Source organism: Scyliorhinus torazame, chromosome 1 (assembly GCF_047496885.1).
Source record: "Scyliorhinus torazame isolate Kashiwa2021f chromosome 1, sScyTor2.1, whole genome shotgun sequence".
Classification (NCBI taxonomy): Eukaryota; Metazoa; Chordata; class Chondrichthyes; order Carcharhiniformes; family Scyliorhinidae; genus Scyliorhinus; species Scyliorhinus torazame.
The window spans coordinates 75,352,162-75,366,491 of NC_092707.1; the positions used below are offsets into that span (position 1 = coordinate 75,352,162).

The following is a 14,330-nucleotide window of genomic DNA, read 5'->3' on the forward strand; positions in this document are numbered from 1 at the left end:
GAAATAAAATAAGACCCTTCATCACGCTTCTCATCTCGGCCCCCTTTTATGAAACATCACCTTCCTGTAGTCACCTATTAATTGACTACCCAAGGCTCCAGTGCTTCTCATTGCCAGATGTTCCGTTTAATCCAAGTTGGTCCAATTGCAATTGGCATGAGTGGCAGGAATGACTGACAAAAACTGAAAGTGTCAATATGTTAATGCTTGTCACTTTTTCTGGTGAGGATGCATCTTAATTATTTTTGTGTGAATTACTGAAAAAGCTGCAGCAACCATTTGAAAATGAGAAGCACTATAAATGTGTCATGGTCTGAATTGAGTATTTCTGATTCACAGTTTAGAGGGCTCTGGAAAATAGATTGTGCACTTGCTGTGTAAAATATTACATATTTCCTGTTGAAGTCGATGACTCTTCAGAAGGAAAAGGACAATAAACATCAGAAATGACTGGCACTGGTACACCTGAAAATGGAACTCCAGCTCGTACTGGTCCGAGCTGAGTCCTGTACCGGTCATTTCCGAAGTATTCCTGGTTATAGAGTAAACTTTTACCTGGCGATCCACGAGTAGCTTTTCCAGATTATAGCACAAACCCTACAAAATTATTTACACCTCAGACCAACAGGAAAGCACTAGGATTGAATGATTTCTAAAAATAAATAGAATCAATTCAGCACAGCTTTAATATTTCACACCCTTTGCCGTTCTGTGCTCTGCTATATTTAACCACCTTTATACTTATCTATCGATGTTTTGTTGTGTGGGTGGCTGCAAAAATGTCAGATAAGTACAACGTAAATAAAAATTACTTTTCTATTTCTGTCAATTGTTTTTGACAATTTCAATTCAGAATGGTGTTTTCTGCTCTGCTTGCATTACTTTTAATAAAGCATCATGTCGCCTGTTCAGCTGTTGAGATAGGCTCCCCCAACCCAGCCACTCAGAATAATATGGGGCAGTTTTACAAGTGCACACAGCAGGAGGAATGTGCCACGCACCAGCGGGAAAGATTAGAAATTCATGCATGCCATGCCCATGATTGCATGACCATTTAAAAAAAAAAAAATTTACTGCTTAGCCCAGCCTTTATTGCACATCCCTAGTTGCACTTGAGAAGGTGGTGGTGAGCTGCCTTCTTGAACTGCTGCAGTCCTTTTGGTGTAGGTACACCCACTGTGCTTTTAGGGAGGGAGTTCCAGGATTTTGCCCCAATGTCAGTTGAAAGAACAACGATATATTTCCAAGTCAGGAGTGGTGAGTGACTTGGAGGGGAACCTCCAGGTGGTGGGGTTCCCAGGTATCTGCTGCTCCTGACCTTCTAGATTGTAGTGGTTGTGGGTTTGGAAGGTGTTGTCTAAGGAACCTTGGTGAGTTACTGCAGTGCATTTTGTAGATGGTATACACGGCTGCCACTGTTCGTCGGTGGTGGAGGGTTTGAATGTTTGAATGGAAGGAGGAGCAATCAAGCAAGCTGCTTTGTCCTGGATGGTATTGAACTTCTTGAGTGTTGCTGGAGCTGCACTCATTCAGGCAAGTGGAGAGTATTCCATTACATTCCTGACGTGTGCCTTGCAGATGATGGACAGGCTTTGGCAGGGGAGGCGGGGGATCAGGAGGTGTGTTCCTCATCGTAGGATTCATAGCCTTTGACCTGCCCTGGTAGCCACAGCATTAATATGGCTAGTCCAGGTCAGTTTCTGATCAATGGAAACCCCCGGGATGTTGATTGTGGGAGATTCAGCGATGGTAATGCCATTGAATGTCAAGGGGCAATGGTTAGATCCTCTCTTGTAGGTGCCATTGCCTGGCATTTGTGTGGCGTGAATATAACTTGCCACTTGTCAGAGCAAGCCTGGATATTGTCTTGATCTTGTTGCATTTGGACATGGACTGTTTCATTATTTGAGGAGTCGCGAATGGTGCTGAATATTGTGCAATCATCCGCAAACATCCCCACTTCTGACCTTATGATGGAAGGCAGGTCATTGATGAAGCAGCTGAAGATGTTTGGGCCTAGGACATACCCTGACCGAACTCCTGCAGTGATGTCCTGGAGCTGAGATGATTGATCTCCATCCACCACAATCATTTTCCTTTGTGCCAGATATGACTCCAACCAGCGGAGAGTTTCCCCCCCGATTTCCATTGACTCCAGTTTAGCTTGTGCTCCTTGATGCCTTGCTTGGTCAAGTTCTGCCTTGATGTCTATTAATGTATTAATCCTTGCAAGCTGCTAGAAAGCTCGCTGAGTGGGATTTTCCACCCCTCCCCATGGCGTGTTTTGTGGTGGTGGGATTTTCTGGTCCCGCCACCGTCAACGTGTTTTCCTGTTGTCCATACCCTTTTCCGCTAGGGAACACGGGGTGGGGGGGGGGGGGGGGGGTGTTCGCGTTGGTGGGACCAAAAGATCCCGCCAAAAGGAACGGACAGAAAATTTGGGCCTTTAAAACTATTTGAGGATTTCAATCAATGTAAGAAAAAAGATTTAATTCTAATCAGAATGACAACTTAATAACTCAGAACGATCCCAATGAAATTTTGAGTTCATCTTTTTGAGAACAGGGTGAAATTGGGGATTTGGGAGTAAATGCCCTGCAATCACGTATTTATTAGGTTCCTAACCCAAACATTAAAGAAAAACCCTCGACCGAACTGTCAACTCTTTCTCTTGCCACAAAGGCTGCCAGACTTGTGGAGTAGTCCCAGTATTTTCTGCTTTTATTTCAGATTTCCAGCATCCACAGTATTTTGCTTTTGATTGAGTGTCAAGTTGGCAGGCACACATTAACCTACCTTTGTTAGAGGGTCTCGCCAGCTCTGAAAGTAGTACTGGGATTGACTGTGGAAGTGGACATGTCCCACACTTAGCTGTGGTAGGAAATGTGTAGTTACGAGGAGAGATTGGAGAGGTTGGGGTCATTTTCATTGCAACAGAGAAGGCTGAGGGGATGACATCACAAAATTGTGAGGGGTAGAGATAGAGTAGACAGGAGGAACCTGTTCCCTTTGGCAGAGTGTTCAAAAATCAGGGGCCATAGATTCAAGCTAAGTGACAGAAGGATTAGAGGGGACATGAGGGAAAATGCTTTTACGCAGAGGGTGGTGGGTGTCTAGAATTCACTGCCTGAGTTGGTGGTGGAGGCCGAGATCCTAAACTCTTCTAAAAGGTATCTGGATCTGCACCTTAAGTACTGTAAGCAAGGCTATGGGCCACGTGGGCAGGAAGATGGGATTAGAAAGTGCACCTGGATGACTTTGGGTCAGCATGGACAGGATGAGCTGAATTTCCAAGGTTCTATGGTTCCAACCAATGATAGGAAAGAGGAACTTAAAAGGACAAGAAAAAAGGGAAAATAAAACATTGTTAGCTCTTTTCTCTCCCTACAGATGCTGCCAGACCTGCTGAGATTTTCCAGCATTTTCTCTTTCGTTTCAGATTCCAGTATCCGCAGTAATTTGCTTTTATCACTAATTCAGGCCTCTTCTTTCTCAGGGGTGGGGAGGGGTGAAGATGGATTGTCCACCACTGCAGGCGGAAAATGGGAGGGCCAGTTTCCCTTCTGGAGTTTCCCTTTTCAATTAGGGTCTGTCCCAGAAAAGATCCAAGTTTTGAAAGCATGGATTCCATCACTTCTAATGGGAAACAATGATAAAAACATGCTACATGTGGAGCCAAATATTTTTTGTCAGGAGATGAAATAGCAAGGCCCTCATTTTTCCAAGAATGCATTTGCAAAGACAAGCCTGCACAAAATTACATTAATGAGTGAGAACAATTGGGCCTGACCTATCCAATCTCTGGGCAGTATCATCCCAAAAATTGGCAAAGTCTGATTTTGGGCAGGGAAAGTATAATTTAACCCACCGAAGGCACTGGCTGCTTTTTCCACCATATTGTGCGTCGTCTGGTCAAAATAATTTGCAAGGATGAATTCCAGGCCATAACGTGGCAGGCAGCCTCTGATTAGCCCGCCACACCATCACCTCAACACTTCAGTGATCCGGGCATCATATTGAAAGGCCATCCCTGCACACTCAAGGCCGGGGAAGCTCAATGGGGCGCTTGGCTTGTCAAAGGGAGGAGCAGCACTGTAAAGAAGAAGGGGTGGCAAGGCCTACTCTGCAGGCCAGAGGATGAAAACCAGAGAGCCGTCACTCATAGGCACCTCGCCAGACACAGGGTCTACAGACCGTGCTTATCATGCCTGCAGGTGTCCGCGAACTAGTGGCATCGAAGACGGCTTATGTCCAAGGAACTGATTGGTCACATCTGCCACCTACTATAGGATTTATACCACGGGGACTTGGAGGACATCCGCTACAAATGGTAACACTATTGATAGGTTGGGCAAGATTATGACGAATAGGGAGAGGTGGCAGTGGGTTCAATTATATGGGATACATAAAGGTCCCAATAAATCAAACACAGTTTGTAATTTGCCATATAATATGGCCAATTTTACAAAGCAGGAGCAGCCCAGAGTGTGTGAGGAAGGAGGCAGAGTGCTTTGCAGTAGATATGGGGGTGGAGGAGGAGGGACATGTCTAGTAAGTAACTTCCCAGCAGGAATAATTCCCTATTTATGATTTCAGGAATTTCTCTTCAGGGTAAATGATTCAGTGAGACAGAAATCTTTTTTTAACCCAGGTAGCACGCCTTTCCTTTATTATTATTATTACTATTATAAGCATTGATATGTAGGAGAAGCCAAGATCAACCCAGTTTACAGCGGTGGATGACTTCATTTTCTGATCATTAGAAAATGAGCAATATGCCTCATTAATAAAATCAGCTTGGAATAGGTAGAGGATTAGGTTAGTGCTGCAAGTTTAATTTCTCTAAAAACAAACTTGAAATGATTAGCCTTGGGTGTTAACAGTTAGCCCTAAAATGAAGACATGAGTGAAATGAATGAAAAATTGACCATACTACAAAACCATGTTAGGTCTTTCAGATAACCTTGCTTAATTATGATGCTCACTGAAATGCAAACGTTAGTGTGTGGAACTAGAATAGAAGCAGGCACAAAGGTAATGCAAGTTACGCTTGTCGTGTAAAAACTATAGAGGCCCATGGAAGGTGGAAGATAACTGAAGGGTGGACTTCACTCCATGGGTTAAACAAAGAGTTCAACATACCAATGAATGCCAGCACATAAGCCTTGAATGCAATGCCATGAATCACCCCTGAAGAGGGCCCAATATTTAAGGTTTAGAAAGGCTCCATTTGCAGTAGCTGCTGGTGAGAAACATCCAAGGGTCAATTCATGCTGAGTAGTTTGAGAAGTTGCAAAGATGTGGGGAAGAGGAAGGGAAAAAGAGGAGAAGTTCTGTTCATGGATTCCTGCCATCTTGTCTGACCTGCACTCTCTACTCATCAGTCATTTGCTGTTGTTGTATAGCTAGTGTATTGTTTCTCAAGCCCAAGTTCAACATATTGGTTGCAGTTGACCCTGCTTAAATTGAATTACTGTAATACGAATGGTAATGCACCGGATGGCTTCATCTGCAGAAAGTGCACCCAACTGGAGCTCCTCACAGACCGCATGGTTCGGTTGGATCAGCAATTGGATGCACTGAGGAGCATGCAGGTGGCGGAAAGCGTCATAGATCGCAGTTATGTAAATGTGGTCACACCCAAGGTGCAGGCAGAGAAATGGGTGACCACCAGAAAGGGCAGGCAGTCAGTGCAGGAATCCCCTCTGGTTGTCCTCCTCTCGAACAGGTATACCCCTTTGGATACTGTCGGGGGGGAATAGCCTATCAGGGGGAAACAGCAGCAGCCAGAGCAGTGGCACCACGGCTGGCTCTGATGTTCAGAAGGGAGGGTCAAAGCGCAGAAGAGTAATAGTAATAGGGGACTCTATAGTCAGGGGCACAGATAGGCGCTTCTGTGGACGTGAAAGAGACTCCAGGATGGTATGTTGCCTCCCTGGTGCCAGGGTCCAGGATGTCTCCGAACGGGTAGAGGGCATCCTGAAGGGGGAGGGCAAACAGGCAGAGGTCGTTGTACATATTGGTACTAACGACATAGGCAGGAAGGGGCATGAGGTCCTGCAGCAGGAGTTCAGGGAGCTAGGCAGAAAGTTAAAAGACAGGACCTCGAGGGTTGTAATCTCGGGATTACTCCCTGTGCCACGTGCCAGTGAGGCTAGAAATAGGAAGATAGAGCAGCTAAACACGTGGCTAAACAGCTGGTGTAGGAGGGAGGGTTTCCATTATCTGGACCACTGGGAGCTCTTCCGGGGCAGGTGTGACCTGTATAAAAAGGACAGGTTGCATCTAAACCGGAGAGGCATAAATATCCTGGCCGCGAGGTTTGCTAGTGTCACACGGAGGGTTTAAACTAGTATGGCGGGGGGTGGGCACGGAAGCAATAGGTCAGAAGGTGAGAGCATTGAGGGAGAACTAGGGAATAGGGACAGTGTGGCTCTGAGGCAGAGCAGACAGGGAGAAGTTGCTGAACACAGCGGGTCTGGTGGCCTGAAGTGCATATGTTTTAATGCAAGAAGTATTACGGGTAAGGCAGATGAACTTAGCGCTTGGATTAGTACTTGGAACTATGATGTTGTTGCCATTACAGAGACCTGGTTGAGGGAAGGGCAGGATTGGCAGCGAAACGTTCCAGGATTTAGATGTTTCAGGCGGGATAGAGGGGGATGTAAAAGGGGAGGAGGAGTTGCGCTACTGGTTCGGGAGAATATCACAGCTGTACTGCGGGAGGACACCTCAGAGGACAGTGAGGCTATATGGGTAGAGATCAGGAATAAGAAGGGTGCAGTCACAATGTTGGGGGTTTACTACAGGCCTCCCAACAGCCAGCGGGAGATAGAGGAGCAGATAGGTAGACAGATTTTGGAAAAGAGTAAAAACAACAGGGTTGTGGTGATGGGAGACTGCAACTTCCCCAATATTGACTGGGACTCACTTAGTGCCAGGGGCTTAGACGGGGCGGAGTTTGTAAGGAGCATCCAGGAGGGCTTCTTAAAACAATATGTAGACAGTCCAACTAGGGAAGGGGCGGTACTGGACCTGGTATTGGGGAATGAGCCCGGCCAGGTGGTAGCTGTTTCAGTAGGGGAGCATTTCGGTAACAGTGACCACAATTCAGTAAGTTTTAAAGTACTGGTGGACAAGGATAAGAGTGGTCCTAGGATGAATGTGCTAAATTGGGGGAAGGCTAATTATAACAATATTAGGCGGGAACTGAAGAACATAGATTGGGGGCAGATGTTTGAGGGCAAATCAACATTTGACATGTGGGAGGCTTTCAAGTGGCAGTTGAAAGGAATTCAGGACCGGCATGTTCCTGTGAGGAAGAAGGATAAATACAGCAATTTTCGGGAACCTTGGATGACGAGAGATATTGTAGGCTTCGTCAAAAAGAAAAAGGAGGCATTTGTCAGGGCTAAAAGGCTGGGAACAGACGAAGCCTGCGTGGAATATAAGGAAAGTAGGAAGGAACTTAAGCAAGGAGTCAGGAGGGCTAGAAGGGGTCACGAAAAGTCATTGGCAAATAGGGTTAAGGAAAATCCCAAGGCTTTTTACGCGTACATAAAAAGCAAGAGGGTAGCCAGGGAAAGGGTTGGCCCACTGAAGGATAGGCAAGGGAATCTATGTGTGGAGCCAGAGGAAATGGGCGAGGTACTAAATGAATACTTTGCATCAGTATTCACCAAAGAGAAGAAATTGGTAGATGTTGAGTCTGGAGAAGGGTGTGTAGATAGCCTGGGTCACATTGAGATCCAAAAAGACGAGGTGTTGGGTGTCTTAAAAAATATTAAGGTAGATAAGTCCCCAGGGCCTGATGGGATCTACCCCAGAATACTGAAGGAGGCTGGAGAGGAAATTGCTGAGGCCTTGACAGAAATCTTTGGATCCTCGCTGTCTTCAGGGGATGTCCCGGAGGACTGGGGAATAGCCAATGTTGTTCCTCTGTTTAAGAAGGGTAGCAAGGATAATCCCAGGAACTACAGGCCAGTGAGCCTTACTTCAGTGGTAGGGAAATTACTGGAGAGAATTCTTCGAGACAGGATTTACTCCCATTTGGAAGCAAATGGACGTATTAGTGAGAGGCAGCACGGTTTTGTGAAGGGGAGGTCGTGTCTCACTAACTTGATAGAGTTTTTCGAGGAGGTCACTAAGATGATTGATGCAGGTAAGGCAGTGGATGTTGTCTATATGGACTTCAGTAAGGCCTTTGACAAGGTCCCTCATGGTAGACTAGTACAAAAGGTGAAGTCACACGGGATCAGGGGTGAGCTGGCAAGGTGGATACAGAACTGGCTAGGCCATAGAAGGCAGAGAGTAGCAATGGAAGGATGCTTTTCTAATTGGAGGGCTGTGACCAGTGGTGTTCCACAGGGATCAGTGCTGGGACCTTTGCTCTTTGTAGTATATATAAATGATTTGGAGGAAAATGTAACTGGTCTGATTAGTAAGTTTGCAGATGACACAAAAGTTGGTGGAATTACGGATAGCGATGAGGACTGTCGGAGGATACAGCAGGATTTAGATTGTTTGGAGACTTGGGCGGAGAGATGGCAGATGGAGTTTAATCCGGACAAATGTGAGGTAATGCATTTTGGAAGGTCTAATGTAGGTAGGGAATATACAGTGAATGGTAGAACCCTCAAGAGTATTGAAAGTCAAAGAGATCTAGGAGTACAGGTACACAGGTCATTGAAAGGGGCAACACAGGTGGAGAAGGTAGTCAAGAAGGCATACGGCATGCTTGCCTTCATTGGCCGGGGCATTGAGTATAAGAATTGGCAAGTCATGTTGCAGCTGTATAGAACCTTAGTTAGGCCACACTTGGAGCATAGTGTTCAATTCTGGTCGCCACACTACCAGAAGGATGTGGAGGCTTTAGAGAGGGTGCAGAAGAGATTTACCAGAATGTTGCCTGGTATGGAGGGCATTAGCTATGAGGAGCGGTTGAATAAACTCGGTTTGTTCTCACTGGAACGAAGGAGGTTGAGGGGAGACCTGATAGAGGTATACAAAATTATGAGGGGCATAGACAGAGTGGATAGTCAGAGGCTTTTCCCCAGGGTAGAGGGGTCAATTACTAGGGGGCATAGGTTTAAGGTGAGAGGGGCAAGGTTTAGAGTAGATGTACGAGGCAAGTTTTTTACGCAGAGGGTAGTGGGTGCCTGGAACTCACTACCGGAGGAGGTGGTGGAAGCAGGGACGATAGTGACATTTAAGGGGCATCTTGACAAATACATGAATAGGATGGGAATAGAGGGATACGGACCCAGGAAGTGTAGAAGATTGTAGTTTAGTCGGGCAGCATGGTCAGCACAGGCTTGGTGGGCCGAAGGGCCTGTTCCTGTGCTGTACATTTCTTTGTTCTTTGTTTGTTCTTTGAGGGGAAATAGGTCAGGGCCCCCGACCCTCCCTGGGACGTAAACACCTTGGCACTGCCAGGATGGCTCCTGAGCACTGCCACCCAGGCAGTGCCAAGGTGCCTGAGTGGCACTGCAAAGCTGGAAGGGGCACCACCAAGGGTCAGGGCCTGAGGGGGGGGGGCTGTGCACATAAAAGGAGGGTGGAAGGGGTATGAAGAGTGGGGAGGGTGCAGGCTGGGTATGAAAGGGCCTCTGAAAGGTTGTGGGGTGAATGGTGGTGGTCCTGGAAGGGGGTGTCCCTAAAGGAAAAGGGGGGTCCTCAGCGACACCCAGAGGGGGGTGCCATCACTTGGGGAGGGGGTGTTGGGTAATGCCGATGTGTGTGGGGGACCCACAAACCCACGTAGGGATCAGGGCACCCTTTCAACATGGTGCCGCGCTATCTGGGGAGTCAGTCTGGCCAGTGAGTTCAGTTCCCCAATGGTTTAAACTGGTGAGAAACTCCCAAGGTCCCCAAAGATGTGACTATGTGATGTTTTTGAAAACTCACCACTATTCTTAGAAGTCCCCCTTTCCCAAAAAGGGCCGACATTCTAAATGGTGATCAGGGATTCTCACTCCCCGACTCCAATGCAAACTATGTTTTCAAGTTATCCCCCAGTATAACCCAGACCTTCACCGAAGATTTCATCTACTTACCACTTAGTAGCATCGATCCTGGATCCCGCATTGCTAAGTAAGTAAAGTAGACTAATAACCACTGTTTCAGGTTAAAACTTTTAAGTTATTTTATTATTATATTTTTTGTTCTCTTTTTCTAAAAGATGCAATCACTGTCTTTACAGAAAAGTAAAAAGATCTTGCTTCTGGATCCTTCTGGTTGTTTGAAGGGACCTTCAGGCCCAACTTGACAATCAATCTTCTTTAAAGTCTGGTCTTCTTTAGATGTATTTAGTTATTTTAGCTCGGCTGCTTTGCTCTGTCTCTTTCCCATGACCGAGCTGACTGTGACTCTAGCTGCTTGTCCCCTCTCTCTCTCTCTCTGAGTTCTGCTTCTGGTTCAGGATCTGATCTTTCCTGCCCTGGTCTCGAGGTTTATATTTGCTTTCTAGCAATTAAGGTTTTATGATGTTATTGTAAAGTAACTCTTATTTTCTTTGATTGTAAAAAGTATCTTTTGATCTAAACCTTTTAATCCAACTAAGTATACATTTTAACATGACTTCATCTCATAGATCTGATTACATTGTGTCCTTTGTGGTGTTCAAAATGCTTTGGTTTCAAGAAGTGTTACTTTTAATTCCTGTCATTTGTATAGTTTTATTTTCCAATTGTGTCCTCAGCTCAATTTTGACTTTGATTTTGGCTTGATATTATGTTTCTCGTAGACTGATAGCCTCCAGTTTTCTTTAATTTATCTGGTATTAGCAAATTTTCGCACTTAGAAGTATCACAAAATTCAACTGAACCTCATCCATTCTGTTCCAGATCCTTACTAAGATAGTTACTTTCAATGAAGGTGTGAGCCATTGTGTTTGGCTTCATTCAAAATACTGTTTGCCTTGTTTGCTAAGCCTGCTTGACCAAGGCTATCTGCATTTTACAATCCTTCCCTGGCAGCTGCTGTTAACCCTTTGTGAGATCTTTCCCTACATTCTCTCATGTTTCTCTCAGACCAGATATTGCCAGACTTCCATGTTTCAAATGACACATCTTTCCATATTTTCAATTACACCCCGTCTTGACATTTGAAACATTACTATATAATTTCGTCAATTATCCCCCCATCTAATTAACTGACTAACATTTATCCCCGATCTTTCTCATTTGAATGTACATGTTTTGTGATTTTAAATTGTGCACCAAAATCAATTCGTAAATGTATCCATATCACAGACCAGTGTTTTTTCCCGTTCTTTCCTCAAGTCCAATTACCATGAACCATAGCCGCAGTTGCTCAGGAAGGTAACACAATAGCTATATCCGTGTTCCACTATCTCCAAAGCATTTTACTTCCTTGGGGTAGCAGCACCGTAGAAGCTTCCTCATGTCCCTTAGAAACAGCACACAACTCAGTCCATCAGTAACAAAAAAGGTCTTTTGTTCATCACTGGCTCTTAAGTGTCCCATTTTTCTGTCATCCAAATTGCTTTCCGTTTCTCATTGGCATGGTAAATTATGATATCATGTACCACCCCTTGATTCTCTTGCTTCATTAATTTAAAAGGTTCAATCAACCCTGCTTCTATCCCTGACTTCCTCCACATTAATATCTAACATTGTCCTGAACCATGTATGTCTGCCAACCCCTGGTGTACATGAGAGAATATCTTTCTGACAAATTTCCTTCAAATCCCTTTCGTCTGTTATAATTTCCCTTACAACATTTGCAATACAATATGCCGACAGTATTCACAAAATCACATCGAATTGTAACTATTTCCAAATAAATTCTCCTTATTGTTAAATACACAGTTAAAAAAAAAATTAAGTCTCATCTTAACACATTACTCATCACCTATCCACACAAATAGACCGTGTGTTACAACTTTACATATTTGCAACTGGTATCACAATTTCAATACTAAAAATATAGTACAATATCGACACATCCCTTCTAGGCTTTGGGACCAATAGTCATTACATACTAAATATGGCGTGCAAACAACATCAATATTATTTGTGATGTTCTATGTAGTTAAATCAAGAAAACACATTAAACTACCACTATACCCCCTTTATTAAAACATTCACACAGTTTAGAAATGCTGATCAAGGTCCTTGAACGGCACACATATCCCCATTATCATACATAACAGTCTCTACCAATTTACATGACATTTCTTCTTTAATAACTATTACAGCTCTTCAATGCAATATTGTTTGCTGCATTGGTAACAATTTTCCCACCGTGGCATCAAGCTATAAAAATTCTTAAACTTTTATCATTTATCATATTGGGGTTCCTCGTCAGTCGCTGCTGTCTGCCGAGACCCTTAATAACTCCATCGCGTAGTACCTACCCCGTGGAGACCTCAGATCATCCATCAGCTGATGTCCAATTAGAGATGTCTGACCGGAGGTTTCATTGCTCAGTAATAATTTGATATTTTGATTTGTTTCTAACCCGTAAAGTTTTCCTACGGGCTCTTGTAATTTAATTCCCTCAAATATGTAGCCAATTGTATCATTAGTTTCCCCCCAATCCTGTCTAAAACATTCTTCTCTGGAGCGTAGTTCTCTTCCTTCTTGTGAACTGGTTTGTCTGTTATTTATTTTTCCCATCTGAAAAATCAAATGAACAGGTCAAAGGTGGTGAGGGCCCTATTCTTTAATTTGTACTTTCTATCTTCGATTGAACACTCCAGAAATGCCCTCTCCAGGACTTCCGGATTTCTTTTGCTACCATTTCTTTCCTTTTTTCTTTTTGAACTGGTTTATTTTCCTTATCCTTGATATACATCATACAATTAAAGCCTGTTAAGCCTCCTCCTTCTGTCGTTGCACCCCTGAGTGAGATTCGAAGAATCTCAAACTCCTCCTCTTTTGCTCACTCTGATCCAATCTGTCGAAACCTTACCCTGATACATTCCTGATATTGCTACTGCATTTACTTTAATTACTTTATTTTAATTACGACCGGATTTTTATGAAGGTAAGTTCCAAACATGACATTTTAACTTTATCACCTGTCCAATCAATGCTGCTGATGGGTTTTAATTCACTGTCTTCCCACCAATTAGTTATGTGTCTTAATTGTGAAACCATTTCTTTTGCTCCAGACACCATGCTTCTCGAAGTCAACTGTATGTTTACCCAGATTCTGAACAATCTTGTCTTCACATTTTACAGCTTCACTGATTATTTTTCCTGCAGTTTTAGTTGGTAGCTTCACCCAAACTTCCTCTGTGTTATCAATTGTTTTAATATCTTAATTTTTCCACCTGCATTTATTTTTATCAAATCTTTTCCTGCCATCAGATTCTCTTTTCCTTATACTGCTAGTAATTCTCTTAATCTAACTTTTGATCCAATATCTTTATTCTCTAAAGCTCCTTTTTCAACGTATTTAACATTCTAAACATCATTATTTCTGCTGGTGACATTCTTGTGCTCATCGGGCACTAGGACCCTGCGGAGCTATGCAGTGTCAATTTCAACGCTCAGTTTCAAAGCCTGACATTTATAACTTCTAATTGATGTGAAACTCGGTTTTACAAAATACAACATTTTTTTAAAAATACAAACACCAAAGGAAATTCACAATTCCTTATTAGACACACACACATTCATTCATCCACTCAGATCCTGGATCTCTACTTTGTAGGATTTCACAAATCCTTATTAAACACACATTCATTTATCCACTGAGATCTGGGACCTCTATTCAGTGGGGTTTTAGTTACTTTTAACAAAAATTGAGACCCCTCCATGCTGATAAAGTTTCACTTATGCAGGAGTTTTTTGCCTCTGTTAATTTCTTCCACTCTTGTTTCATTGCTTCAACTCTCTTGACCGTGTTTCAGAGCAAGATGATCATTCGAATTGCCATTTTTCGGAATTTTAAGTTCTGTTCCTGGTTGTCCCTTTCAGTTGCAATCTGAAATTAACGATAAGTACCCTTTCTGGGCCCTATCCAAGGCTGACTAAGGCACTATCTTCCTGTTTTAGTTAAGGGTCGATTGGTTATTTGTCTCTAAAGATTCTAGATGTCCCCTATTTCTCTAGGCTTTAAACTCACAATCTGCCTTACTCTAAGGATGATTTATTTTTTGGCCTCTTTTTACCAGTAATGGATGCAAGATTTTTAGTGCTGTCACCAAGATGTCTTGCAGACTTTATCTCAGGGTCAGTATCTTCTAGTCTGCCGATTTTACACACCCAACCTGAGTTTTATGTCCCCTCGATCCACAGAATATCCTTACAAAAGTCAATCACACATGACTTTCCAGACTAAACTGGGCAGGTAAAGTC

General features: G+C 43.7%; 1 long non-coding RNA gene across 1 annotated transcript in view; it reads right to left on the reverse strand.

Moving 5' to 3' along the window:
- Positions 1–10,132: 10,132 nt before the first annotated feature.
- The window catches only part of LOC140429530 (uncharacterized), a 214,170-nt gene continuing 209,972 nt past the window's right edge, over positions 10,133–14,330 (reverse strand). The window contains exon 3 of the long non-coding RNA XR_011949114.1: positions 10,133–12,641. This is a non-coding gene — a long non-coding RNA (uncharacterized lncRNA). The remainder of the gene's footprint in view (positions 12,642–14,330) is intronic.